Raw genomic sequence first — 25,379 nt, 5'->3', positions numbered from 1 at the left:
CCCATCTCTGTACATCTGTGTAGAGGGGCAGCACAAAGCGAAGACAAGATGGATTGCTACCACCATGGACTCAAGCGTCATGTGAGGATGGCACAGGATCAGCGGGGTGTTGGTCTGTTGAGCACAGGGTCGCTACGGGGTGGAACTGACGCAATGACATCTAGCAAAAGCAGCAGCCAGTGCATTTGCATTCCTACCATGAGAAAAAAAAATGTGTGAGTTAGTCATAAAGTAGTGCTACACACTCATAGAAAGCTTTATTAAGCAAAACTATCAACGGGCGACGCAACTATCTCTTGACATATCCTCCCTCTAGCTGAATACCCTTCTGAATGAAGGTGGTGTTTCCATCTCTCTAGCTCCAGCTTTCCCCAAAGAATTCTGTGCTCTCCAGTGTATTCCACATCAAAACAGTAGCTTTGGCTTCCGTGGGGGAGTTACATCATGGCCCATGTTCACTGTTCTTTGAGTCTGAGGAACAAAAAGAAAGACAAAAGAGGCAAGATCAAGGCTATAGGTCCAATGGGGGGTGAAGTTTCTCAGCTAGATTCTCTGAGGACAGCCCTGCGGCCCCCGGAGAATGAGCACACACATTGTTGTGATGGGGGCAACAATCCACACACACCTGCCCTGACCTTGTTCTAATCAGTGAAGTTTTCAGTTTTACTAAAATCTTTTTCACATAAGCCCCCACGATTGTCCTTGTGTCTTTTGAGAAAGACTCTCAAGGTTACACTTTGGAATCTCCACTCCCAACCACAGGCCCCCAAATAGTTTCCATTACTTCTGAGTTGATCTCTCTGCCTTGAATTTAACCGGCCCAACAGATGCCCTCTGAAGCCATTGTTCTGATTGGGCCTCTTCTTTTAAGGCAATCTAGTGAGACCAAGACAGTGCATTCCTGCGAGAACTTGTTGGCAGCTCACAGTGACATGTTTGAGTGTGTTTGTAAGAAACCTCCTGTTGGAACGGAACCCTCCTTGTATTATTTTTTTATTGACCCTAGGAGCCCTGGTGGCATAGTGATTACGAATGGAGGTGCGGTCCACATAGTCAGCAGTTCAAAACCACCCGGAGCCCTGCAGGAGAAAGACTAGGCTTTCTACTCCCCTAAATAGTTACAGCCTCAGAAATCCACAGGGGTCCTTATGAGTCAGCCTTGACTCAATAGCAGTGAGTTTGGTTTGATTTGGAGTAATTGCTCGCGGAATGGGAGGAGGATCTGAAACACTTGCTGATAAAGATCATGGATTACAATGAAATGTTAAGAAAACAAAAACAAAATCCTCAGAACTGGACCAATAGGTTCATCATGATAAGAGAAAATATTGAGGTTAGTAATGATTTCCTCGTGCTTGGATCCATAATCGGTGCTCATGGAAGCACCCATTAAAAATGCTGCACAAGAGCTCTTTAGAGTATTGAAAAGCAATGATGTTATTCTGAGGGTACAGTTGTGCCTGACTCATGATATTTTCATTTGCTTCATATGCAGTCAAGGATAACGATATGAGCTCAAAACCGAAACAGGACTCATTTAGTACCGAGGACAGTGTGGTGCCAGGGCGGAGGGCTAATTAAGGACAAAGCAAGCCAAACCTTCCCCTGTAATGTTATATATAGGCTGCGATTAAAAAGATATATTGTTGTTAAACAAGTGGAAAGTAAGAGAGAAAACCTTTATTGTTTAGACATATATAAGTCCTTGGGTACAAAAGAGCAAGCTATTTTAGAAGACATACATGTATGATCCATATAGTGGTTGGAGAGCCATGAAGTAAATTATGCAAACCTTATAAGCTACATTAAGGATTTTGCCCTAACAAAAAAAGGTCCAGGAAGTCATTTACTCTAAATCTCAAGGGAGGAATGGTTTCAGAATTTCAATTGTGAACACCCAGCTTGCAGAAGGCTGCGGATGGCAGTGGAAACCCAAACAAAATCCATTTGCAGGCTTCCCACATGGATGAAGCCTCTGGTGAACCTTCTCTGCTCATAGTCCAGGGATATGGACACAGAGATCAGTGTAAAGTGAATTGTGGCAGGTATAATTAGATTAAAATGTAATACCTTAAAACAAAAGAATAAGGAAGACTAGTGTTACAGCTCTTTTAGAATTTGTCTAGCAGGTTTTCTGCGTTTTTTTTTCCCAGATCCCCTCCCCCTGTCGCCCCCTCCTACACACAAGAATATGGAAGACTGAAGGAAAATCAATATATTTGCACTGCGGTGCTGGTGAAGAATATTGTCAGTACCACAGACAGGCAAAAAACAAACAGATCTGTCTTGGTAGAAGTATAGGCAGATGCTCCTTAGAGGCTAGAATGACGAAGCTATGTCTCACATACTTTGGACATGGTATCAGGAGAGACCAGTCCCTGGAGAAGACTTTATGTTTGGTCAAGTGGAGGGGCAATGAAAGGGAAAGGTCCTTGTGAGGATGGCACAGGACCGGTGGTGACTGGTTCTGTTACACATTGTCGCGTCGACTCAGAACTGACTCAATGACATCTGAAAACAAGCATGCTTTATCGCTCCAGTTGCAGGGCGGTAGGAATACTTGAAGCCTGCTCGATCAGGATTATTATGCCATGGCCAGAAAAGAAAAAAGATGCAAAAGACCAAATTTGTGACACCATTTTGGGGAAAACATTAACACCTTTAATATAACCTTCTCCCTTTAAAAATATTATTATAGGTCTCTATTCTTTTCTTTCTGGTGGCATCCATTAGTCTGGATTTCTCCCCAGAGAAACCAGGTGTTCACCTTGTAACTTGCTCCCCATTTTATGTGCTAACCCTCTAGTTCATTGTCGTCCAGCCTCCCCTACGCAGCCCTTCATGTGCACATGTATTCTCTGAGCTTGTCTCCTGCACGAGGGAGCTGGATCAGAGCCTGGAAAGGTTATGCTGCCTACATTCTTCCCTTGAAGTTGCTTTGGGGAAGGAGCCAGTCTGGAACTCACACCAGAGCGGTCATGTCCCATAGTTACCGTGTAATTCATGGTCATTAAATTGCTCCCTTTGAAGTATAAGAAAAACCAGAGCAACTTTTATGGCCCTTTAACCCACAGCATTATAGTACACATGAATTAAAGTTAAGTGTGTTACGAACTCTCCCAGGTACTGGGGCTGGCATAATTCCATCTTCACTTGTGTCCTTATTAAATGGTTGGCTTTCAAGTGAACATTGGGGTGGGGGAGGGAGATGTCAAAATGCTAGAGGACTTTTCTTATCTCTTTGCTTTATTTATTTTTAAGAATCTAAGGCGAGATGGTTTATGAGAGCTGTACAATGAAGCATTATGATTTCTCTGCTGGGCTTCTTTGAGAAAGGGTAACTAGCTATGTACTGGCTGCTGTCATCCAGTCACTGGGTGACCCTAGGACAGACTGGAGCCACAGCCTAGGGCTTCCATGTCGGTGACTCGTACAGAGGCAGGCTCCCAGTTCTTTCTTCTGGGGAGTGCTGGTTGGTTCCAACGGCTAACCTGAGGGTCCACCATTGAGTGCTTCACCATGATGCCACCTGGGTTCCTAAAAAAATATACTTGATGAACTGCTAACCACAAGATTGGCGGTTCAGAGCACCAGCCCCACTGCAGCAGAAAGATGGGGCGCTCTGCTCCTATAAAGATTTATAGTTTCAGAAACCCACTTTGCCCCATGGTGCTGCTCCAAGTCAGAATCAACCTGATGGCAGCACGTACTTTCTAAATGGTCATTCCATCTCCTAATCATCTCAGGACGCCACTATGACCATTTCCCTTTTACAAACATGAATTCTGAGGCAGACTTCCAAACTGAAAACCAAACTCAGGGCCCTTGAGTTAATCCCGACTCATAGCAACCAAAATAAACAGAGTAGAATTACCCGTGTCAATTTCCCAGACTGTAAGTCTTTATGGGAGGAGAACGCCTCATCTTTCTCCGGTGGAACATCTGGTGGTTTCGAACTGCTGCCCTTGTGGTTAGCAGTCCAGTGTGTAACCCCCTGTGCAACCCAGGCCTCTTGAGGCAAACTTACAGAACTTCTATGCTAAGCCCAAGGTCACTTAGTAAGTCACAGGGACTGAATTCTAACTGAGAGCTACATGAAGCCATTTGCTTTTGCCTTTGCCTTATGCTGCCTCTCAAAACTCGTACCTGATGTCTCAGGAGAAAAAATAGTAACGCTACTGGAGTACAATGTCCCAGACCATAATATTCTTCCTATAATAGTCTGTAGTATAAGAAATCACTGAGATTTATATTGTTTTAACAGTTTTAAGGGAATTTCCCTGCAAGATTGGGTAACTAAAAACTGCAAAAAGTGATATATTAATTTCTAATACTTATTACATGTGGGATGTTTATCTTATGCATATATATTAAACCGTGTTTATGACATTGATCTCTATATCACAATGTAGATATATATGTCTCTGAAGCTAGTTTTAAGAGATCCTTATATATTACTGGCAAAATAGGAAAGGTGGTTTGATATTGCTAGAAAGGGTACATGTCTTAAATAGCACTGACTTTTTCATTAAGAATTTATTTGATAACCAATCTAAAGTGTTTCTGAGGGGGAGGGGTCTTTCAGAATATAGAATGTAAAGTTAAACTTCACTTGCCCTGAGAAGAAGTAACCTGCATGACATAATTTACAATTTTTCATTTACCCATATTCCTTAGTAATACATGTGTCATTTGTATTTATGACCAACAATCTTTAGAATACGGACATACGACTCCTGGACAGTTTTAGTTAGGTCTCGGCAAGTCCCACCACCCCACTAGGTGGCACTGTGGTAGCATGGATATGCCTGATGCCCCACTAGGTGTGTGAATCTTTGAGAACCGTATTTCTCAATGTTGCGTTCCAGTGGGATACTCATGAGTATAAATCAGAGCTCCCCAATATAAAAGAACTCTTCATGGTTCCCGTCTGCTTCCAGTTCGTCTGTGTTTCCCAATCCGCACTTGGTGTTTCTTCTCACCTTGACCACTTTTCTTCTCTCTCTCCTAGCGTATCTCTTCCTAAGGCTTGCCATGGGTACCTTTAACCTGCCTCTTCTCTCCCTTACCCTTCAGGTCTCTCTTTTAAATGGGCATAGAAAACACTTAGAGAGGGGCCATGGCCAATGAGAAGGTGCTGTCTAAGTCACACAGTGTGACCAGCGGAGGAGCACTGCTGCCCTGTTGGCACCGGAGTCTTTCCTCACACCTGGTCTGGTCCCCGCAGTGGCTTCAGCTCGCTTGCTGCTCTCCCCTATAATGGATCCAGTGCTGCTTCAGAAGAGGAAGGTTTGCTGCCAGCAGAATCGGGTTATAGACTGAGGGAGGTCTACAAAGTATCTGTTATTTCCATGGTGGTCTTCCAGAGTCAGCTGGAAGGCAAGCAGGGCTCCTACTCTCTATCCCTCATTTGAAAAACAAGGAAAATCCAGAGAATCCCAGCTCTCCCTCCAGTTCAAGGCTCTGTTCTGAAATCCCTCCAGCTCCTAAGAGAGACGGTTCATATTCAGAGGAATGAAGGAACATCTGTATTGTAGGACCTGCAATTCTGAAGATTAACAGGTCCAGGAAGTGACTTCTGTTTGACTTCTCATTTATAACTCCAAGAAGGATCCTGAGAAACATGGAAAATATTTTCAATGTCCCTCTTAAAGCCATTATTATATGGGTTTAGTGTCATTTCCATCTTCAAACCACAGTTCTGTAAAGAGAGGGATTGCATCATGGGGATAGCCTTCTTACTTGATTTCGGCTAGAGTGGCTAATGGGAAAGCACCTGTTTCCTAAACCCCTCTTATCCCTTAGTTTGTAGAACGAAGTGAGACACTGTCTCTGATCATCCTCAGGGCAAAAAGAAATGTTCATGACTTAAAAAAAAATCATTTTATTGGGGGCTCATACAATTCTTATCACAATCCATACATACATCCATTGTTTCAAGCACATTTGTACATTTGTTGCCATCATCATTCTCAAAACATTTGCCTTCTACTTGAGCCCTTGGTATCAGCTCCTCATTTTCCCCTCCCTCCCCACTCCCTATTCCCTCATGAACCCTTCATAATTCATAAATTGTTATTATTTTGTCATATCTTACACTGTCCAACATCTCCCCTCATCCCCTTCTCTATTGTCCATCTCCCCTCATCCCCTTCTCTATTGTCCATCTGCCAGGGAGGAGGTTATATGTAGATTCTTGTAATCGGTTCCCCCTTTCTACCCTACATTCCCTCCACCCTCCAAGCATCGCCACTCTCATCACTGGTCCTGAAGGAGTCATCTGTCCTGGATTCCCTGTGTTTCCAGTTGCTCTCTGTACCAATTATACATCCTCTGGTCTAACCATATTTGTAAGGTAGAATTGGGATCATGATAGTGGGGGGAGGAAGAACTAGAGGAAAGTTATATGTTTCATCGTTGCTACTCTGCACCCTGACTGGCTCATCTCCTCCTCACAACCCTTTAAGGGGGTGTCCAGTTGCCTACCGATGGGCTTTGAGTCTCTTCACTCTGCACTCACCCTCGTTTACAATGAGATGATTATTTTTGTTCTTTGATGCCTGATACCTGGTACCTTCGACACCTCGTGATCACACAGACTGGTGTGCTTCTTCCATGTGGGCTTTGTTGCTTCTGAGCTAGATGGCCACTTGTTTATCTTCAAGCCTTTAAGACCCCAGACCAGGGGTCCTCAAACTTTTGAAAAAGAGAGCCAGTTCACTGTCCCTGAGCCCCATTGGAGGGCCAGACTTTAGTTAAAAACAAAACAAAACTATGAACAAATTCCTATGCACACTGCACATATCTTATTTTGAAGTAAAAACTAAAATGGGGCAAAAACACCCGCCGGGCCGGATAAATGTCCTTGGCAAGCCGCATATGACCCATGGGCCATAGTTTGAGGACCCCTGCCCTAGATGCTATATCTTTTGATAGCCGGTCACCATCAGATTTCTTCACCACATTTGCTTATGGACATGTTTATCTTCAGTGATCATATTGGGAAGGTGGGCACCCACTGGTATGATTTTTTGTTCATTGATGCCTGATACCTGGTCCCTTCTGTACCTCGTGGTCACACAGGCTGGTTTGCTTCTTCCATGTGGGATTTGATGCTTCTCAGCTAGATGGTCACCTGTTTATCTGCAAGCCTTTAAGACCCCAGACGCTGTATCTTTTGATAGCTGGGCACCATCAGCTTTCTTCATCACATTTGCTTATGCACACATTTGTCTTCAGTGATCGTGTCAGGAAGGTGTGCATCACAGAATGCCAATTTAATAGAAAAACGTGTTCTTGCATTGAGTAAATACTTGAGTGGAGGTCCAATGTCCATCTGCTGCTTTAATACTAAACCTATAAATATATGCACATAGATCTATTTCCCCACCATCCTATATAAATATATTTACATATGTACATGCCTGTATTTAGACCTCTATAAATGCCCTGTGTTGCCTAGTTCTTTCCTCTATTTCCTTTTACATTCCTCTTGTCCCACTATCATGCTCAGCCTTCATTTCGGTTTCAGTAATTTCTCTCAGTTACATTGCCCTTGCTGAATCCCTACCATATCCTCCTTGCCATTAATTTCGGATCACTTGTTGCTCCCTCTCCTTGGGTTGGTCAGCACCACCTCCTTACCCCTGCCTCCTCCTCTCCCATATCTCCCACCCCCCTGAAACCATTGGTCCTGTTGTTTTCACCTCCAGACTGTTCATCCAGCCTACTTATCTAGATAGATCTGTAGAGATAATAATATGCACAAAAAATCAAGGCATAAAAAGACAGGCAACAAATGATAACACAACGATGACAACATAAAAGAAAACCAATGACCTATAAAAGAATAAATTAATTAAAAGGAAAAAAAGAAAAAAAATTTTAAAAGAAAGAAAATCCTGTAAATAGATCAAGGTCTGATTTTTGATCTCTAGGCGTGTCCTTCAGTCAGCTCCGATGGGATGCCACGCTCTGGCCCCAGAGTCTGTCCTTTGTACTCCCTCGGGGGCTCCCTGCTCTGCTTCCCCCATTGCTCTGCCGCACACCTTTAGTGGTTTGTCTCGGTGTCGCAGGGTCAGTGTGGGCCAGTCCCGACACTGAGTCTCCAGTGTTGTCCTCCATAGGGCTCTGGGCCAGCGAGGAATGGAGTGCATGACTTCCATACTCTGTAAAGGAGCCAGTGCTGACTCATAGCGACCCCATGTGCTTCAGAAACTGTAACTGTGGATGGAAGTAGAAAGCCCAGTCTTTCTCCAAATAATCTGCTAGTGGTTTTGAACTGCTGGCCATGGACATTGCATCCCAACTCGTAACCACTGCAGCACCAGGGCTCCTATAGGTAGACTGACATTGTTGGTGGGCAGATCTTCATGGACTTGCCTAGCAATTTTCCTCTCTTGTGGAATTTACCTTCTATTGAAATAAAGCTTCCTCTTTAGTCAGCAGCAGCATTTCTCATGTGTCATTTACTTCACACCCACAGATGACAAAGAATGGGGTTAAAGCGGAAATGAATAGGTTGGAAACGTTACTTGAAACAGGCCCGTGTCTTTCTACATGTCCTTGTGTCTGGTGACTTGATGGGCATCATTTGCTCGCCTTCTCTATCAGAAGTACAGGACCATGACCCTATTTCATAAGACGTGGTAAAGTAGTTGTTGTCAGCTGGTGGGGTTTCCCTTGCCATTTGACTCAAATGAAAATTTAAAACCCTCCAGACTCACTACCCTTAAGTCAACACTGACCTGTAGTGACCCTGGAGGACAGAGCGGACACCCCCCGTAAGGTTTCCACGTCTTTCTCCACCAGGACAAGTGCAGTCGTCTTTACTTAAGGCCCCCGCATATCGGACTGATGTAGTCTGTTGCTTCAAAGCAAGGTGATTTTTTTTCCTTCTTTTAACGCTGTAAGTATTTTAAATTGAGATATAGATGAACAAACACTCATTGATACTTTATGTTGCTAGACATGTTCTCTACCTTCCCCAACAAGATGAATAACCAGTAATCAATGGGAGGCTTTGTCTGCCTTGGATTTGCATTTCCTGTTATCTTGATTAATGAATACTACAGAAATGAAAGTCCTTAGTAACTATCTTGGCCACACCTGTGACACCCACCCACCATTTAAATATGTATATGGTGGTGGTAGTGATAGGGAAGACACCAAGGAGTTAAAGCTCCCAGTTGAGTACAAGGAAGCTGTTAGGGACCCAGAGAAATTTCCTGTTGCCTTCAGTTGTGGGGCATGGCTGGGGCGCTGGGACCTTCCAGAGAGAAATCGAAGATGAGAGTTCTTGCTAAGAGGGAAGGGAAAGAAGTTAAACCTCATCTCTATATCCAGTTTCCTGTGTTCTTCAATATTCCTTTTTTCTTTGAAACTTCGCATTTCTGTTCTTTTTTTTTTTGCCCCCTCTCTTCTGGAAATGAGAAGGCCCGGCACTTATCAGTGTCTTGCCTATGTCATGATCAGGCTAGCTGGAGGGTAAGAAACAGGGTGGATCAGAAGCAATGACGTGGCCCTTGGTGTATCTTTGTCTACAGCCTGGCAGGCGCAATGCATCCATTGGAAAAATAAGCTCCAAGATTTATATAGTTGATCCCTATCAAGGATTTCTTTCTATTCTGAGGCGTGAGGCAAGAAAAATGTAGTCAGGCAGCCATTATTGAGTGTCACCTAAGAGTCACGAATGATCACACCTTATCTCATTAACTTTCATTAGCAGCCTTGCGGTGCAAGTATAATGATTCCCGTTGTGTAACAGAAAAACTAGGACACTAAACATAAAGTGAACCAGCCAGCTGTTGCCCAGTGTCTAGCTTATACTTGATAAATGGTTGCTAACTGCAGAAATAAGTGATCCAACTCACATTTAAAATGAGATTGTATAGCCTCAAGTTCACTGGTTTTTTTTCTACTTTATTGTTTGTCTTTCTGGAAGGGACTTGGGTGAGCCTAAAAGATCAGGAGTATTATCTGCTAACAATTAATATTTGATTCTGGCATCAGAGTGATGCGCTAGTTTCATTATTTTTGCATTTGTTATTAGCCTAAAATTATACATGCATCCTTATGCTTAGCCTGGGAGAAAGAAGGGGCTTTCTATTCTCATAAAAATCAGAGTCTTGGAAACCACAGAAGCAGCTCTGTCCTGTCGACTCACTGTGAGTCGACTCGATGGCAGTGAGTTTGGTCTTGTCTGGTCCTTGGCCCTGGTGGTGTGGTGGCTTATGGTATTGAGCCTCCAACTGAAAGGTCAGTGGCTTCGAGCGCCCCAGCTGCTCTGTGAGAGAAAGGTGAGGTTGTCTGATCCTGTAAGTTTCCAAATCTCAGGAGGGCAGTTCCACTCTGTCTTGTAGTGTCACCATGAGTCAGAATTGACTCAACGGCTGCAATTTTTCCTCTCCTCCTCCTCCTCCTCCTTCTTTTCTTTGCTCAACCTTACATCCTTTATATTGGGAGTAACTTACTTATTAAAAGTGACCCTGGTTCTAGACTTCTTGGGTTTAAATCCAAGCTCTTCTATTTATTAGCTGTATGAGGTTGGGCAAGGTACATAATCTCTGGGTTCCTCAGAAGCACTAAAATGTGCCTAACAATAGACTGTCTGTTAGAGGGTGACTGAGCATTCTAAGAGATAATACATACACACCACTTAAACTCCTGGTATAGAGTGTACGAGTATCTACTGAGCATATACACTTTACACCTCGTGTCGTGGTACAAAGTGGGTACTATAAATAGAATGAGCACCCCCTGCCATGCCATCAGCTCCAGCTCATGGTGCTTTCCTATAGGGTGTCTGAGACTGTAAAGCTTTACGGGAACAGGCAGCGTCATCTGCCTCCCACGGAGGCACTGGCAGGTTTGAGTTGTCGATCTGGCTGTTAGCAGGCCTGTTCCTAATCCCCAGCACCACTCAGGCTCCTTGTAGTGAACACGGCACAATGAATATTATTGCTTTCTACTTTGGGAAATTACACTCAGGTCAACGGAGTGTGTCTTTTTCATCTGCTACTCTCTGAAGAGAAATACAGTAATTCAAGAAGATGAAGAAAATATGTAATAAAAATTAAAAGACACAAGCTGTGTTGTCGGCAGAAGTCCCTGATTAGGTCCTTGACTTAAATTCTGGATTCCACAAAAACCACGCCCTGGGAGCTTGGAAAACCAAGCGTCCTAGTAAAGTTCCCCTCCAGGGATCTCCACGGCCTCCCCAGAGGTGTAAGAGATGGGTGGGATGTCACCCCCTGGGGGCTGCTAACCAGAAGACAGCTCCTGTCTGCACTCCCATCTGCTGAAACCCAGGGAGCCGCGTCTGAGAGGAGCCAGGCCATGACTGTACCTTTTGGAATTCACTTGCTCCCAGGTGTTGGCAGCCCTGGCCCAGGCCCGGCTCGGGCCCACACCCACATTTCCCTGGAGGAATGCCACGCTTTGGATTTCCTTGTCTACAGACATTGTTATTGTCAGACCCTTCCGCGGGACACAGAACCAGGCTGGCTTGTCTGTGCCTTGTCTAGTGCCTACACATGACCTCTCCTCTGAGCATGCCAGTTGCTCTCTCTTCAGGGGACTGTGGCCATAGAAGCACGGTTGGTAGTGGCTCCTCCCTCCCCAGTAACCCTGCACACCCTCCTGAAGGTCTTCTCTCTTTCCCTTTGTACTTCTCTCCCTCCTGTGCTGACAGCGGCCTGGAATGGCTTCTTGTCTCCCAGGCGCTGTGGCAGGCCCTTGCCTGGGCCACATCGGTGGCACTGCAGAGGGACCCTAGAAAGCCCCTTTCTGCATGCAGCCTTCCCTGCCCCACCCGGACCCATCCAAGCCAAAGTCTTGGTGTTCTCAGCGAAAACAAAGCCGGCTTGGCAGATTCACAGCTGAGATGCAATGAGATCATGTGAGGTGACCACATGCTAACCGCAAGGGTGAATCGTTGGGCACGCTATCTCTCCAAGTGTCTTGAGGAGCTAGAGGGTCCATTCTGTGTCTCCATCTTTTAGTGAACTCATTGTAGAAGCCCAAAAACCACCATCCCCCTCCACTCCCAAGTGAGGGGTGGGCACTGGGGCTGTCACAGTGGGGGTGGCTTTCCAGAGCCCTCCCCATTGCCTCAGAGGCTCAGGAGCTCTGAGAGGCCTGTCAACAAACCAGTCTTTCTTCTTCTGTTCCTCTTGCTTTTTCTGTGTATAATGGGACTCTTCATATTTGGCATCATGGAATAAATTTATTAATATGGTGCCAGTTTTTGTCATTTCCTCAGATAGAGCCTATGCCGCAAACTGAGTTCTGAAGCCCTGATTGAGCCAGAGCAGGCCGTGGACAGCTTCCCCGGAACCAGGGGCTCAGCACACTGCATCAGCCTATGCAGCCCCTGCCCATTCCTACATCAGAACTCTCCTGGAACAAAGGTCCTGCCCGAGTTTCAGAATCTGTGGGCAGATTCCTCAATAGTAAGCCCAGAGCCATCTTGCCAAAGACAGGCAGGAGTTGAAGGAAGGTTACACATGGGCCTTTATACTGAGATCCTTTCTTACCCACCCTGCCACTCTCCCACAGGCACTGAGTGTACTGTGTCCCTGGGTGTGTCCCTGGGTTGGATAGTGACCCACAAAAACCAAATTCTCAAGGGTTCATGAGGGAGGGGGGAAAGGGAAGGGAGGGGGAAAATGAGGAGCTGATATTAAGGGTTCAAGTAGAAAGCAAATGTTTTGAGAATGATGAGGGCAACAAATGTACAAACGTGCTTGAAACAATGGATGGATGGATAGATTATGATAAGAGTTGCACAAGCCCCAATAAAATGATTAAAAAAAACAACAACCCCCAAACCAGCCAACCTTTGTTCTGCATGCATAACTTGATTTGTCTGTTGCCCTTGAAAATGAGGCTGGGCTGTAGTCGTGCTAACTTCAAGTTCAGCAGCTCAAAACCACCGGTTGCTCCTCAGGGCTTTCTACTCCCGTAAACAGTTGCAGTCCCAGAACCTCATAGGGGCAGTTCTACCCTGTCCGATAGGTTCCTATGAGTCGGCATCGACTTGATAACAGTGAGATTTTTGTTTCTCCGACTATAGAAGTCTGTCCTCAGTCCACATGTATCAGATGTTCACTGAATTCCTACTTTATGCCTAGTGCTCTTCGAGGATCTGGGGATGCATCCAGTAACTAGAGAGACAATGCTCCTGACCTTGTGGTTCTCGATTCTTTTCTCAAGTGGTTAGGTCACAGGGCTAACAGGAGCACCCATGCCATGCTGCCTGCCCTATGAAAGCCCGCTAGCACTGCACATGACACCTCGAATCCTAGCCAAGTAATTGACAAGCGTGTGCCTTGGGAAATGGTAAGCTGCTCTAGACAGTTTGTCACCAATTGGCCAACAGGCTGTATTTGCACATCTTCTATGTGCTTAGCAGCCCAGATAATAATTTCAGAATGTGCGCTCCACTCATGTTCTTTTGGGGCGAACAGCACAATATGTGAGCTCTTTTTAATCAGCAAAGATGGCTTGCATGTCCACATTTGTAAAGCCAAACAAGGAAATGCATTGAATATTCATTACATGGAACATTGTTAACTGACAAGCAGATGCTAGGTATTAAGGAAATTAGACATTGTAGTGCGTAGGACTCCGTCCAGAAGCTCAGTGTGTAAGAAATAACACTTTAAATGGTTTTCTGTGAAGCAGCCCTGTTTCTGGCTCTGACCCCTCTTTCTACTGGCGTGTGAGATCAGTTGTCCCGGTGGATGCAGAGTTTGGATGTAGTGGCTGTTACACTAGTCCAGGGAGCTTCTGCCATTCAGTGCTTCTTCTCAGGTTGTTCTGCTGCTCGGGCGGACCCACCTCTGGTGTTTCACACTAACATTTAGTCATGAACATTAGAAATACCTGGGGAAATGATGTATTTTGTTTTATTGATTCAAATTTTAATATACTCACTGTCACAGAGTTGATTCTGACTCAGTGGAATAGACTAGAGCTACTCTGTAGGGTTTCTGACGGTCAGTCTTCATGGGAGCAGATGGCTTTTCTTTCTCCTAAGGAGCAGCTGGTGGATTTGAACTGATGAGCTTGGGTTTGAAGCCCAACACTAGCCATATGCCTATTTTTATATATTTACTAAATTACAAGTGTTCTTTGAAAGTTACCTTTTACTTATGTGTTTTCTCTCCCTCTGACTCTCTCCGTACTACCTCGTATTGTGATATGTGTTTGAGTGAATAATAGCAAGGGGATATGATGGAAGAATTTAATAACAAGAGTTAGGCTGAGTTCACGAAAGGTCACTGCATGGCTAGAAGCTTTCTCCTTTCAGAAATGAGGCAAAAGGACCATGTTAGCAGATAATTTGCACCCCAAATATGGAAGATGAGCAGGGCAGTAAGGAAGAAGCTAGAAGCCTTAGGCTGGGATACCCTGGGTCCATGAGGCATCAGGACAAAGGGCTTATTCTAGAGAAATGTGCAGAGAGCAGTCCTTTAAGTTGAGATGGCTGACCTTGAGACATTCAGTCTTGTCACATCTCCTCTCATCAGCCAACACTGCCACAGCAGTAACAATCAGAAACCACCCGACAACTGCCAACAGCCATTTCTTGCTATGTCATTTTACCCCAACGGCCCGGTTCTCTCTCAGTTGACTTCGCGGCTTTCAATTTGTTGGGCCAGACCTTGACTCTTGAAACACACAGGACCATCTGGGGAAAGGTGTAAATAATGGTAATCACAGAGTGGGAGCTAAAGTATAGGCTATGAAACACTTAATAGTGTGGGCAGGTTTTCCCTGGGTTTAGGAATGGACTACAATTTCCACTTTTAAATTGCTACTTATGTAACGCGGGATATAAAAGCATCAGGGAAACGATTCTAGCACCCCCTCCCCACCCCAAAGCCCCTTTAGAAAGAAAAAAGTGGTAAGACTAAGTTGAGAGAAAGATGAGGGACCAACCAGAATAGCCGAGTCCCTTTGGATTGCTTACTCTGCCCTAGAACTAAACAATTTTCTAAGACTCTAAAGTGGATAGATATGTACGTGGGGATTTCCGTCTGAGTCACACTCAAATGGAATGTCAGATACTGCCATTTATTGTCTATATTTGAAACCCATTTTTCAAAGGGGGGGCTCCTTCTTTCAAATTTTAATGCTGATAAGTTGAACATTGAATAAAGAGGACCACAGAAGAATCGATGCGCTTGAATTGAGGGTGCTGGTAAAGAGTATTGAAAGTACCATGGACTGCCAAAAGAATAGACAAATCTGTCTCAGAATAAGTTTAGCTAGAACGTTTCTTTGAAGTGAGGATAATGAGACTTCTTCTCAAATACTCTAGACATGCTGTCAGGAAAGACCAGTCCCTGGAGAAGGACATCATGTTTGGTAAAGTAGAGAGGCAGCAACAAAGAGAAAGAGTTTTAACAGGATGGATTGATGTAGTGCAACCATGGGCCCAAACATGTTTTGTTCTATTGGACATAGATAGGGTCACTGAGAGTCAGATACCAGTTGATGGCACAACAACAGTGAGTATATAAGTACTTTATTTACTTGCATCATTTCTATATTCTGTGATAGAGACAAAGGAGCTCGGCTTGTGCAATGGATTCAGCATTGGGCTGTTAACCACAAGGTCAACTTTTCAAACCTCCTAGAGAAACTAGGGAGAAAAATGAGATGTCTGCTCCTCAAAGATTTACTGTCTTGGAAAAACCTAAGGTATAGCCCTACTTTGTCCTCTGGGGTCGCTATGAGTTCGAATGGACTCAGTGGCCGTGGGTTTGGTTTGAGTTTTCTGTTAGAGCCCAAGAAGAGGATGGATTCCAGTAATCATGTCGTTTCAAAACCCAGTTTCTTCTTACAAGTCATAAAGTGATGAGCCCCGATGGACTAGTGGGTACAAATCGGGTGCTAACCTCCAGCTCAGTTCTTCAACCCCCTCGCCACTCCAAGAGAGCAAGAGAAGATCTTCTGCCCTCGGAAAGATTTACAGCCTCAGAATCCCTTCCCGCAGGGGCAGTTCTATTCTAGCCCGTAAGGCTGCTGTGAGTTAAAATCCACTGGGTGGCAGTGAGTGAGTGACAGAGCTTGGACAAGTAGAGGAACCTCTCTGTGCTCAGGTCTCCTCGGTTTTCAAATAGGGTGAACATGGAATCCATCTCCCAGCGCTGTAGTGAAGAGTGAACTAGTTAGAAAGGGTGCAGTGATGAGAACAACGTTGAGCATCTGGTTATTGTTCTTATTTTTAGGTTTCATCAGGTCAGCTCCAACTCATCATGTTGTTGTACAACAAACAGAACAAAGCACTGCTCAGTTCTTTGCCATCCTCAAATCATTGTTATGTTTGAACCCATTGTAACCACTGTGTCAGTTCATCTTGAGAGTCTTGGTATTTTTCACTCATCCTTGACTTTAGCAAGCATGTCTTTTACCTGTGACTAGTCTTTCCTGATAACATGTTCAAGGTCTATGTTCCCTTCCAAATAACAGTCTGGCTGTACTTCCTATAAGACAGTGGTTCTCAACCTTCCTAGAGCCATGACCCTTTCATATAGTTCCTCATGTTGTGGTGACCCCCCCAACCATAACATTATTTTCATTGCTACCCATAACTGTCATTTTGCTACTGTTATGAATTGGGTGACCCTTATGAAAAGGTCATTCAATCCCAAAGGGGTTACGACCCACAGTTTTAGAACCACTGCTCTAAGATGAATCGGTTCATTCCTTTGGACTTGCTTGGTGCTTTCAATAAGCTTCACCAACACCATTAATTCAAATGCACCAATTCTTTGGTGTTTCTTATTAATTGTTGTGCTTTCACTTGGAAATGAGGTGATTGAAAGTACCATGGCTTGGGTCGAGTGCATGTTCATCTTCAAAGCAACATTTTTGTTCCTTTACACTTTAAATAGATCTTGTGTGACCAATATGTCCAGTGGAATATATCTTTTGATTTCTTGACTACCACTTTGATGAGCATTGAATGTAGATCCGATTAAAATGAGATCATTGACAACTACTCCACTTTTGCCATTTATTATGTCATGATGTTGCTTATTGGTCCGGTTGTGAGGAATGTTTGGGGTTTTTCCATCGAATTACAACCCATATGGAAGACTCTGTCCTTGTTCCTCGTCAGCAACTGCTTTCAACAAGTAGGGTTGTGTGATCGGCATCACCTTGTTGAGTGATTAATGCATCTTCTTTCACTTCTGATGCCAAGTTCTTCAGGCAGTTAAGTTTCTCAGACTCTTTGCTCAACCTACAGATTTAATAAGTCTAGTGAATGGGTGCAACCTGGACACACCTCCTTCCTGATTTGAAACCGCCATTACCCCTGGTTCGGTTCACACAGCAGTCTTTTGATCTGTGTGATAAGTTACCTATCGCACAATGAAATGTTCTGGAAATCCATTCTTCTTGATGATTGTCATAGATGGTTATGATATGCCTTTGCATAGTCAATGGAGAGCAGATCAAGTTGTTTGGTATTCTTCGCTCGCAGCCACGATGCAGCTGACTTCAGCAATGGTTTCCCTCATTCCATGGCATCTTCTGAATCTGGCTTGAATTCCTGGCAGCGCTCTATCAGTGTTCTGCTGTAGCTGTTTCATTAATTATCCTCAGCAAAATTTTACTTGAAAGTGATGTTAGTGAAATTGTTAGACCACCTCTACATTTTATTGGGTCATCTTTCTTCGGAATGGGCACAAACATGGATTTCTTTCAGGTAATTGTCTTCTAAATTTCCTGGGCATAGACTAGTAGTGCTTCCAGTGCAGCATGTTTTTTAAAATGGTCTTATTGGTAATATAATTCACATATCATACAACTTAATAGTTCAATCATATTAAGAAGAGTTGTGCCATCATCAACAATGAATTTCAGAACATTTTCTTCTCATACTCGTTGTTGGTTTTCTCCCCATTCCCCATCCCCTAACCTCCCTACTATGATCCTTGGTAATTATTAATCCAGTTACTGCCTTCATAGATTTACCACTCTTGCATCAGCTTTAAAAAATATCTCGGTTGGTATGTCATCAGTTCTTAGAGTTTTGAGATCTGCTAATGCCGTTAGTGCATCTTAGACTGCTTCCTGCAGTGCTATTGGTTCTTGATCATATGCTACCGCTTGAGATGAGTAAATGCTGACCAAATCTTTTTAGTACAGTGCCTCTGTGTATGTATACCGTCCATCTTCTTTTGTTGCTTCCACCCCATTCAATATTTTGCATACAGATTCCTTCAGTATTCTAACTTGAGCCTTGAATTTCAATTCACTAATGAGGAACCCTATTGGGGTAGTCGTTATGAGTTGGGCTATGATCCACAAGGCCTGCAGTTTGAAACCACCAGCCGCTCCTTGGGAGAAAGATGGGATTTTTCTACTCCCATAAACAGTTACAGTCTCAGAAAGGCACTCTAAGCAGTTCTGTCCTCCCGGGTTGCTGTGAGTCAGCATCTACTCAATGGCCGTGGGTGCATGAGTGAATGACTGCAACATTAATCTTCATATGTTGCATTTCATTTTTGATGAATACCAGTTTTCCTATATTCGTACTTCGTACATTCCATGTTCCAATTTTCACTGGATATTTGTAGCTGTTTCTTTTATTTTGGGTTGTATCCAATCAGTAAATAATGGGTCCTGAGGGTTTGCTCCATCCACATCTCTGTGGTTGACTCTAAGGAGGCAGTTATATTTTGAGAGCCTTTCTACCTACTATGATGTGTCTCCTCTTCAGCTTTTCAGTAGCTAATCCTTCAGAAGTAGACTGTCTATTTCTTCTTTCTAGACTCTCTTAGTCTGGAGGGCTTATTGAAATCTGTTCACCATGATTGAACCTGTGTTATAGCTTCCAGCATCACAGCAACAAGCAAAACACATATGACAAACTGACAGATGAGTGGGGTTGATATATCATCAATCACCAAACCAAAAATCTGCTGACATCACGTGGATTCTGATTTATAGCAACCCTTTATAGGGTATTCGAGGCTATAAAACTTTATGGGAGCGGATCGCTTCAAGTTTCTCCCAAGGACTGGATGGAGCATTTGAACCACGGACCTTGCTCCTAACAGTAAAATGTGTATTCAGTAGCACCACCAAGACACATGGTAAGTACTCGCATGTTAAGGAGCAAGAAAAGCAGTACTCCTGCAGTACTCCTGCTACCCAATGGTTTTAAACAAAGGGACTCCATTCGCCGAGCAATAGGAGTGAGATCTTGGCAGTTCATAAAAACAGAGAGTAACAGTTCCATGACTGCTCCAGACATCTGGACCACCATTCTAGTGCTGTTCTTGTTGTACTCTATGACTTTCCTTGTTGAAATGTTTTGACAAAACGTGATGTGATAGCCAGTATCCTAAGCATCCCCACCTCTTAATATTCATACCCTTGTGTCAACTCCTCCCACATATACCAGAATTGGTCTGTGTGTCTGGTCGAATGTGGCAAAAGTAATGGTGTGTTTTTTCCAGAATTAGGTTGTTTCGGTCTCTCGGCAGCTCACCCTTACTCTCGCTCTCTGGCCATTCTCTTAGGGATAAGCCGCCTACCTCTTTGTAGCAGGCCTGCAAGAAACGAAAGCCTTTTGCATACAGTCAGTGAGGACTGAGGTCTTCCAGCAGTCACACGAGTGAGGTCAGAAGCAAATCTTTCAGCCCTAGCTCAGCCCTGATTAGCTGTAGCCCTAGCTGTCAGCTTGTCTGCAACCTGGTGCAGCATCCTGAGCACGAACTGACGGGCGAAGCCACTCCCAGGTTCCTAACCCTCAGAAACCGTGAAATGCTTGTTGATTTAAACAGCTAATGTGTTGTTCATGAATAGATAACAGCTGTGACTTATCTCGCATAACTTGGAAGCTGCCATTCAAGTCCTAGTTCCATGTTAGCATTGCTCTTGCTCATAGAACGTGGAAACATCTTGGTGGAGGGAAATCCTCAGGAACCTTCACAGTGCCCTGGCACATGGAATTGGCTCTTTAAGTTAGTTGTTGAATTAACAGAGATGTGAATTTTATCCACACGAAGAAAAGGAAAACGGTAACCAAGGCATTTTGGTTATAACAGCTGTGAATTCCAATCTGTTGAAAGAATATGAGGAGAATGTTTGATATTTGCATCTGGGCAGTTACCGCAGGTTTCCTCGGTTTGAATTCTGGATGAATTATAATGTTCTCTGTTTTCTAACTTGACTTTGATGTGTAGCCATGCCTTATCATTATGCTTTCTGTCCAGCAGTTTCCTTTAAGCAGTACCTGTCACTAGGTCTGTCAGTTTGTCATACTGTGGTGGCTTGTGTGTTGCTGTGACGTGGGAAGCTGTGTCACTGGTATTTCAAGTACCAGCAAGGTCACCCAAGGTGAACAGGTTTCAACAGAGCTTCTAGACTAAGAAGAGCCTACAAAGAAGGAATAAGCTGTCTACGTCAGAGGATTTCGTTGCTGAAAACCGTCTTGATAGTAGTGGAGCATTGTCAGATATCGAAACCCGCGTGAATAGCTTCAGATCATTGTCAGATACAGTGCTAGAAGATGACGCCACGCACATTACGACTGAGGAAGGCCTGCCTTCTCAAAGTAGAGCCGACCATCAGGACACGGATGGAGTAAAGCCGTTGGCAGTAAAGCCTTTGGGGCTTTTATTTGCTCTGGGGCACAATTTAAAATGAGATGGAAGAACTTCAACCATCTATTAATAATTAGAACTTGGAGTGTATGAAGTGTGAATCTAGGAAAATTGGAAGCCATCAAAAATGAATTGGAGAAGGGAGGCACTGGGCAGTGTAAGATATGACAAAATAATAATAATTTATAAACTATCAAGGGTTCATGAGGGAGGGGGGATCAGGGAGGGAGGGGAGAAAATGAGGAGCTGATACTAAGGACTCAAGTAGAAAGAAAATGTTTTGAGAGTGATGATGGCAACAAATATGCTGGACACAATGGATGGATGTATAGATTGTGAGAAGTGTTGTACAAGCCTCCAATAAAATTATTTAAAAATACTGTAAAAAATGAATTGGAACACATAGAAATGGATATCCTAGGCATTAGTGAAAGGAAATGGCCTCTGGTTTGGGCCATTTTAACTCAGGCAGTTTTATGGTTTACTACACCGGAAATGACAGATTCACAAAGAATGGGCCTGCTTTCGTCACCAAAAAACCACATTTCCATATCTATCTTAAAGCACAATGCTGTCTGTGATAGAATAATATCTGTCCCCATACAAGGAAATCCAGTCAGTCAGTACAGCTATTATTTAGTTAATAATACTGACCACTAAAATTAATAGTGGGGAAATTTAAGAATTTTGCTAACATCTTCAGTTAGAAAAATGCCTGGCTAATTATTGGCAACTGGAATGCAAAACAAAGAGGAGGGGCCAGTAATTTGGAAAATATGGCCTACGTGATAGAAATGAAGCTGGAGAACACATGAGGGAATTTCCCAAGGCAAATGGCTTCTTCATCTCAAATTCCTTTTCCGACCACACAGAGACAATCCATGTGTACGTCTCCAGATGGAATACCCAGCAATCAAATAGACTCCATCGGTGGGAAAGAAAAGATCAAAATCCTCACAGGTGGGCCCCTAGGAAAGTTGTCAAGGAGTTCACCGTGCTTGCATCCACAATCAATGCCCGTGGAAATGGCAGTCAGTGGATCAAACAGGGCATTGCATTGGGTAAACCTGCTGCCAGAGACCTCTAAAGTACTGAAAAGCAATGATGTTACTTTGAGGACAAAGACGTGTCCGACTCAAGCCAGGGTATTTTTAGGTACCTCATGTGCAAGTGAAAGTTGGGCATTGAATAAGTAAGACCTAAGAAAAATTAGTACATTTGAATTATGGTGCTGGCAAAGAATATTGAAAGTACTAGTTCTTTGGTGCTTCCTCCCCCCGACCCCCACCCCCAACTATCATGACCAGAACATGCACATTGCTACAGATAAGGGCCTGCAACACAGGGAATCCAAGATAGATTAACCCCTCAGGGCCAACAAGGAGAGTAGAGATACCATGAGGATTAGGGGAAAGTTGGGGGGAAAGGGGGAACCAATCATAAGGATCAATCTATAACCCCCTCCCAGGGGGATGAATAACAGAAAAATGGGTGAAGGGCAATGGAGGGCAATGTAAGATAAGAAAATAATAATCTATAACTTATCAAGGGCTCATGAGATTGGGGTGGGGGAGAATGGAGCGCTGATATCGGGCTCAAATGGAAAGAGAATGCTCTGAAAGTGATGATGGCGGCATATGTGCAAATGTGCTTGACGCACTGGACGAATGATGTATGGATTGTGATAAGAGATGTAAGAGCCCTCAATAAAAGAAAGAGAGAACTAAAGACTGCCAAATGAACACACACATTGGTCGTGCAAGAAGTATAACCAGCATACTCCTTACAAACAAGGATGGTGGAGCTTCAGCTCATGTTCTTTGGACATGTTATCCGGTGAAATACCTAGCTACGTCATGCTTGGTAAAGTAACAGGGCAGGGCAAAGTGAAAGGGCCTCCACAAGGCGAGTTGACACAGTGGCTGCGTTGATGGGCTCAAACATATGAGCAATTGTGAGGCTGGTGTACGACCAGGTGGCATTTCGTTCTGTTGTGTGTCAGGTGGTTATGAGTCAGCGCGGATACTATGGCCCTTAGCAACTACACCAACCATTTAGTTTGGATAAAGGGACACTATCAATTCCAAAGAATCAGCAGTCGGAAACAATCAGTATACAAGTTTTCTAGCATTGGTATAACAAACGACCACATACTTAGTGACTTATGGCAATACACAGTCAATATTTCATAGTTCTCTCGGTCAGAAAACTGACACAGAGTTCACTGGGCTAAAATCAAGATGTCAGTGGATTCCTTTCTGGAGAACCTGGGGTATAATCTTTTTGAGCTACTCCAGTTTCTAAAAGCTGCCCATTTTCCTTGGCTTTTGGCCCCTTTCTCCTTATCAAAATAATCCATATAAATTAGGAAGTCTGAGTTTCAGGAAAGAACCTTGTCACTGAGAATTTGATATAATGATGAAATGTGACTAACAAATTTAATTCGTAGTATACATCTCCCTCCTATCATCTTCAGTTGAAAACATGTTCGTTCCAGACATTTTATTTAATATCCATGATCCAGATTCCTCTTCTTATGTAATAAAAAAAACTAGATAGAATAAATTTAGAAGAAGCACCTCCCAAGTACATCAGATATCATGGGATGGAGGTTAGGATGCATAGTTATGATGTATTTCAGGAGAAGCGATGCTTTTGTTATGTCTCTCTAGCGGTCATAGACTGCAATGTGCCTTATTTGGCATGAATAGTGTCTTTTAAAAAATCACCTTTGTAGCGTCACACTGAGTATTTCTACCCACTGGCAGCAAATCATTTCTGACTCATGGCCCTAGAGACAGACAGAGTCAAATTAGAAATTTCTAGGTTGCAGTCCGAATAGAAGCAGATTTCCAGGTAGTTCTTCCTGCAGAGTGAGTGCTGGGTCAGAACCAGACACCTTTTACTTAACTACTAACCACTGTGTGGCCAAGTTCTTATGCCTTAAGGCAGAGTATCGAAAGGACTTGAGTTTTCTACTTTTATTAGAGATGTCGGCTTCTGAGTAAGTGTAGTACCTTTAGAAAATACTATAAACTCTTCTATCACCACAATCTAGTTGCACCTAAATTGACCCATAGGCCTTTGGGGGAAGGATGGGCAACAAATTTAATTAGAAGTCAGTGGTTCAAGAGAAAGAATCTATTTCTCTGTGATTTTTTTCAAGGCACAAGATTGAGACATCTAGGAGGCTAAGGCAGAGCCTTCACTGTGTCATTTTCCTCCCATTTATTTAAATAACCTCTCATTTGCCCATTAATGAATCAATAGTAATTTATTGAATATCTACTATCTGTCAGGCACCACATTAAGCACTGGGCATTCAAAATAAGCTGGATTGTGTGAGTCTGCTAGATCGTTAGCCTGGAAGGAAATCATGCCTAGGTCGAGGGATGGACATCCTCACAGGTGAAATTTAGCGGGAGATCCCACTCGCTGCCACCTGGTCAATTCTCCCTCATAGCAACCCTGTCGGACAGTGTAGGGCCACTCCATCAGGTTTCCAAGATGGGAATATTTTTGGAACAGGCAGCCTCATCCATGGAGCAGCAGGTGGGTTTGAATCACCAATCTTGTGGCTGGAAGCACTGTGTTTAATCCAGAAGGGAGATAGGCACAAGAAGAACTCACAGTAAGATTAGGGATAAAGGAGAAGAGCAGGTACTGATGACATAAATTGGCTAAGAAGTCACGGAGTCATAAAAATGCAAATGACCTAAGTGGTAATATCTCATCTCTACCATTTAGTAGATTTTGGAGACATTTGCATGTTATTAGTCTTGGTAATAGAAAAAAAAGCAGCCTAAAGCCGATTTAAATGTAAGTGCTTGGAGGGAGCAAAACTAGCTGCAAAAATACAGTTTCTTGAACTAGTCCATCTTAACATGGAAGCTCCACAGAAATTTATTCAGTATGACAGCAGCACATAAGCCGCCACTGATGGTTGGTGGCTGGATTGGCTGGGAGTTTCCTCAAGGAAGGGGAGAACCCGCTGTGGAAGAAGACTGCCGTGTCACACTTGGGCATTTGCTTGCTCAGGCTTTTGTGTGGTGCTCTGGTGCTGCCGCTTGAGAGCCAGGATGACTGCGTTCCAGTCCTGTCTCCATTTACAGCAACGTCATGTGCCTTGGGCAAGCTTCTTAGTGTCTTTAAGTCTTAGTTTCCTTGTCAGGTGGGTCTAAAAATGGAATATACGAAAGAGTAGTTGTTATGAAGAGTAAATGAAGAAATACAGCATGTACATAAATGATAGATGTACACAGCTAGAGTCCGTATAATTCACTCACAATTACTAATTATTAAGCTTCCCTGATTCCTTTGCCTCCTTTATAGTGTTTTCTAGATTATTCTCTTTTACCCCTACTTTTCCGTGCATTCCAACTTTTCCTCCTAAAATACAATTCCTCTGCACTCTTTAAAAAGATAGGGGACAGAAGTTAGCCGAGCACGACACGTGTCTGGCCCTCAGGTAGACCACAGGGCTATGGCTTCCTCTGGTCTGAATGAGAAGGTTCTCAGGCTGCTAAACATCTGGTAATTTCTCATCCTTATTCAAATTCTTTTTTCTTGGGAAAGTTATCAGTGGGTGATTACAGGAACATCTGGATTCTTCAAGACTTTTTGGACAGTCTTCAACTTGACTTCAAGCCCAAGCTGTATTTGGCGACTTGCATATGAAAGTTGTTTGCACCATAAAAAGTGGGTTGTTTCCAAGACAGCACAATCTGTTTTATCTTGCATAGATCT

General features: G+C 43.6%; 1 protein-coding gene and 1 pseudogene across 1 annotated transcript in view; both read left to right on the top strand.

Annotated features, from left to right (window-relative positions):
* SMYD3 (SET and MYND domain containing 3) overlaps positions 1–25,379 on the top strand; it is a 769,033-nt gene that overhangs the window by 503,770 nt on the left and 239,884 nt on the right. The window lies entirely within an intron of this gene.
* Positions 2,096–2,160, top strand: LOC142438341 (U7 small nuclear RNA; annotated as a pseudogene).

The sequence above is a fragment of the Tenrec ecaudatus genome, chromosome 1 (assembly GCF_050624435.1).
Source record: "Tenrec ecaudatus isolate mTenEca1 chromosome 1, mTenEca1.hap1, whole genome shotgun sequence".
NCBI lineage: Eukaryota > Metazoa > Chordata > Mammalia > Afrosoricida > Tenrecidae > Tenrec > Tenrec ecaudatus.
Note: the sequence above shows the minus strand (reverse complement) of the source record. Positions and strands in the feature narration are given on the sequence as shown.